The following is a 5,266-nucleotide window of genomic DNA, read 5'->3' on the forward strand; positions in this document are numbered from 1 at the left end:
TTTCTTGTAATTTTGGTTTGGTTTTTGCAAATTCCCTAAACTTCTGTTTATCTGGAAATGCCCTAATTTTTCCATCATATTTGAGAGACAGTTTTGCTGGATATGTAATTCTTGGCTGGCAATGTTTTTCCTTCAAGGCTTTATATATGTCATCCCATTGCCTTCTTGCCTGCATGGTTTCTGCTGAGTAATCCGAGCTTATTCTTACTGACTCTCCCTTGTAAATGACTTTTCGTTTATCCCTAGCCACTCTTAAAATTCTCTCCTTATCTTTGTTTTTGGCAAGTTTGATTATAATGTCTTGGTGTCTTTCTTTTGGGATCTACTTTATGTGGGGTTCCATGAGCATCTTGGATAGATACCTTGTCATCCTTCATGATATCAGGGAAGTTTTCTGCCAATAAATCTTCAACAATTGTCTCTGTATTTTCTGTTATCCTCCCCTGTTGTACTCCAGTCACTCGTAGGTTATTCCTCTTGATAGAATCCCATGTAATTCTTAGGGTTTCTTCATTTTTTTAAATCTTTTATTTGATTTTTCCTCAGATAAGTTGGTGTCAAGTGCTTTATCTTCAGTCTCACTAATTCTGACTTCCATTGCCTCAATTCTGCTCCTATGACTTTGTATTGAATTTTCTAATCCTGACATTTTATTGTTAATCTTCTAGATTTCTGATTGCTGTCTCTCTATGGATTCTTGCAGCCTGTTAAATCTGTCATTATGCTCTTCCCTAATCTTTTTAATTTCCTCTATTGCATGTTCTGCATTTTGATTAATTTCCTTCCTAATCTCTTGAAGAGCTCTGTACATTAATCTTTTGTGTTCTGCCTCCAGTAATTCCAAGAAGTTTTCCTCCTCTGGAAAATCTCTAGATTCTTTATTTTGGGAGCTTGCTGAAGCCATCAAGGACTGCCTCATTACATGATTTGGTATTGACTGTTGTCTCCAAGCCATCAATAAGTTATTATATTCATTTATCTTATGTTTGCTTACTGTGTCCTAGCTTCTTGTTTTGTTTTGATATGTCCAAATAGGCTGCTCGTGTGAGCTAGTTTGATTATTGGCAACTTTGAAACTCTAATGTCCTGTCACCAGGTGATTTATCTGTCACTAGGTAAGTGAGCTCAGGAGTCCACCCACTCCTCCTGTATGGATTCAGCTCAGGTGCCCAGGTAGATAGCCACCAAGTGTGTGGTGCAGGCTCTCACCTACAGTCCTAGACAGTCATGGATTATTGGTGTAGTCACAGGCATCTGGCTGCAGCAGGGGGACACACTCTGAGCAAGGTAGGGGGCTGATGGCCACCCCCATGTGTCCAGGAGGAAGGTGTGTCCCTGTTCCCTAGAGCGTGTAGGTGGGTGGGTTTTGCAACTGGACTATGAGCACCTAATGCTGTTGGCTGTAAGGACTGAGGGGGCACCTCTTATTCTTGGGCCCCTATTGCAGGTGGCTAGGTGGCATGGGTGGAGCCACCAGTCCTCAGGCCCCTGATGTGGGTAGGTGAACGCCCTGCTTAATGGGCAGAGCAGAGTCAAATGTCACGAACCTGCCACTTCACAGCTAAACAGTTGAAGTTAGACTTCAGATATATACCCTGTTGTACTGCGGTAATGAGGGCCTACGCTGTTGAAATGGGTCCACACAAGTCTTTGCAGGGGGAAAGGCACTCAGAGTCTGTGGATCCCTTATGCCTGTGTCTAGGCCAAGGAGCTGTGCCTAGCCTGGATTCCTGCTTAGGGGAGCTGGCAGTTTATTTTCTCCCCCTGTTTTTTAATTCGTTCACTCTCCAAGGCCTGGAGAATGGCTCAGGGGGTGGGATGGATCCGACTTCTTGCCCAGGGGACTCGGCAATTGCTGAAGCCAGTCAGGGACCCAGTGCAGAGCAGGGAGTAGGGAAGTAAATGGGAGAGAGGTTTTTCTCTGAGGGGGGTGTTTTTGATCTGCTCGGTAGGCCGGACACAAATACTTATCTTTCAGTGATCGAGGGCTGTGTCTCACTGGTTCTGCGTGGCCGAGTAGACTCTCTGTGGTTGAGTCTCTCCCTGTGTGAAATACACCTCCCGAGCACCAATGCTTGCCAGCCTCCCCGCTCACCCCTGAGCTGATCAGGCCTGAAGGGCTCAGGTTCTCTCCGGGTTAGGTCTGGTACCTGCTTGCTGCTTCAGAACCGTCTCTCCCTTCCCCTGCCAGTCGGTCCAGTTCCTCAACTTTGCCTTTGATGTTCAGGACTCCCAGATTGTCATATATAATTGAATCACTTGTTTTTTCAGGTCTTTGTTGTAAGACGGTCCACCGGAAGCGTCTGACTACTGTGCCATCTTAGCCCCTCCCCTGCATTTTATCTTTACAACATTCCTGGAGCAGGGGAGGGGCATTATCCACATTTTATCAATACGAGAAAGAAGCCTCAGAGATGCCTAATACCACAAGCTGGTAAAGACCTGAGACAGACCAGCACACAGTACTTGGCCTACTACTTTTATGCCCTTTGCATTACCCCACGCTGCCTCTGGAGTCCAAATGACCTAAGGCAGCAACCTTGAGTCAAGGGAGAGTGGCCTTAATCTGGGAATAAAACTTTTGACTCTCTTTATTTGCTCATTTGTTTTTTAGGAAACTTGTTTTAAGAACTTACCTTGCTTTGCCTTCTATCAGTGCCTTTTATTTAAAAAAAAAAAAAAAGAAGAAGCAAATAAAGCTGTTAAAAATCATTTTTGTCCAACAAGAGTGCTTGCAGGCACATTTCTTCTGCAGGCTCCTGTTTACCGTAATGAACACCAGACCTTCTTTATCCCTGGGATACATATACTGAGTTACGACACCAACATGAAAATGTGAGGGAAACAGAGATACTGCAGGAAAATACGTTCATGCTTTATCTTCTGTTTATGAGTTTCCAGTTACCCCTTAAAGACAAAATGAAACTCCGCAGGCCTGAGTCACATGTGAACGGTATCTCAAATAAAATAACATCAATCTTTTTCATTTGGAGAATATGTTGATGGTTCTGGTTTTTATTTTCACTGTGCTCTTTTTAATAAGGTGTGGAAGTAGACTCCATTTTAGAAAGCTTTTTATCAAAACAGATTAAAATGAAAGTTTCAACCAATGAAGGATGAAGCTCAGCATGCTTGTGATGCGACGCAACCACAAATAACTCAAGCTACTCGAGTGTCAGCGTTTCTCTCCCGGATGTTCACCTCCCTCATGAATATTAGAGAAAAAGTTGAAGTGAAGTGGACATTAATGATTTCTCCTCTCCAGAAACATCCTTGACACTGCTCCTTCATGCTTCTTATTCTTTCACCACTCCTCCCTCTGCAAAGGGAGACAGGAGCCCTGAGGTAAACCTTACTTCCTCCATGAATCTGCCTCAAGCCCAAGGGATTGGGGATACCAGTACCAGTTGTTGTCGAGTTGATTCCGACTTATGGTGACCGCAAGTGTGTCAGAGTAGAACTGTACTCTATATGGTTTTCAATGGCTGGTTTTTCAGAAGCAGATGCCAGGCCTTTCTTTCCAAGTGCCTCCAAGTGGACACCACTCTCTAACCTTTACGGTAGTGGCTGAATATGTTAACTGTTTGTACCACCCAAGGACTCCCAGATTGGGGTTAGAGGGATCTAAAAGGGCCTTCTGGTCTGGCCTCACATTTATGAAAGGACTAAAATTTGCCTTTAAATTATTTTCAAATGAGGTTATGTATAAAGATAGAAAGAAAGGATGACAGGACTGGAAGATGTTGATGTTCACCTTTCAGCTTTAGGGCTGTATCCTCTCCCTGGGCTGCATGGTCTGTAGTACTCAATCTATACAAGGTGTAATTACCAGTTTTATAGCTTGTGTTTTGGGGTTTTTTTTTTTAATGTGTGTGTCACGAAGTATTAATTTGTTATATGTAAATATTTAAAGCATACCAAAATATTTTGCAATTTTATTTTGTAATTTCCTTATTTTTTAATATACTGGAGGCCTCAAAAAATGGAAGTGTCCCTGGCCTCTCTCAACATCTGAGAGGCCTTGAAGAGGAAGAGGAGGAGAGGGTATTGTAGTAATAACAGTAACAGTGGTTAACGTACACTGGCCACTTTTATGTGTCAGGCATGGAGTGCAACCTAACTAAACTTGCATTATTTAGCACATTTAACCTGTACTAATTCATTTAATCCTCATGACAAACGTATGAGTAGATATTATTTTCATTTTACAGATAAAGAAACTGAGGCACAGCTGGTAAGTAGCTGTGTATTACACTTTACTGAAGGGTTGAAAGAAACAAAAGGGAATTACAGGTTATAAGGGAAATAATTTAAAACCATATGCTAAGTATAACTTTTTATGGTAAACAGAAAAGCACCTAAGAGGTTAAACTCTTCATAAAGGGGATTCTCTACCTGGAAGCCTCTAGATCCTACCTTTGTTTCCTGTTCCTCTTGTTCTCATTCTCCTTATGAAAGCCCCTCCCTCTTCTCTATCACTTTCCGGAAAATTCCACCCTTCTCATAAGGCCTGTTCTTGCCCCAGGGCCATCCCTTTTCCCCCTACAGGTAGTCTGTGCTCCCCGGAGGTGAAAATCTCAAAGTATGAGTTAAACTAGAAAAACACTCAGAAAATTGGTGAGGGGGTGAGGGAGCTATTGGTACTCCAAGTGTCTGGTCCCTATCCATGTCTGTCTGACATGGTAAATGACAGTTAAAGATCTTTATTCTATCATGACCAGTTGGTAACTGTTGATCATACTTGTATCTACCAAAGATTAACATCAATTATCAGAGGCAGTTGGGTCTAAACCTACCCATATGAACGTAGAGAACACACACACACACAAAAAAAGAACAGTTGCCCTAGAGTCAGTTCTGACTCATGGCGACCACATGTGTTACAGAGTAAAACTGCGCTCCATAGGGTTTTCAAGGCTTTGATCTTCAGGAAGTAGACTGCCAGACCTTTCTTCCAACGCACCTCTGGGTATTCAAACTGCCAAAATTTTTGTTAGCAGTGAGCCACTTAACTGTTTGCGCCACTCAGGGATTTAGAGAAACATCCCTAAATACCTATAATTTGCAAATTAGTACTTTGGATTACAATGATTAATTTATTTAGTTCATTGTCCCTCTCTTCTTAAATTGGGTTCCCTTGGACAAGCCATTTTCCTCCCCGTAACTGTCTAGAGATGGGAGGTGGGGTGGGTAAGGGTATGAAGGCTTAGGTCTTCCAGCTCCACCAGAGTGTAAACACCCTCTCTCTTCAGTCTAAGCCGTCAAT

The sequence above is a fragment of the Trichechus manatus genome, unplaced genomic scaffold (assembly GCF_000243295.1).
Source record: "Trichechus manatus latirostris isolate Lorelei unplaced genomic scaffold, TriManLat1.0 scaffold00011, whole genome shotgun sequence".
Classification (NCBI taxonomy): Eukaryota; Metazoa; Chordata; class Mammalia; order Sirenia; family Trichechidae; genus Trichechus; species Trichechus manatus.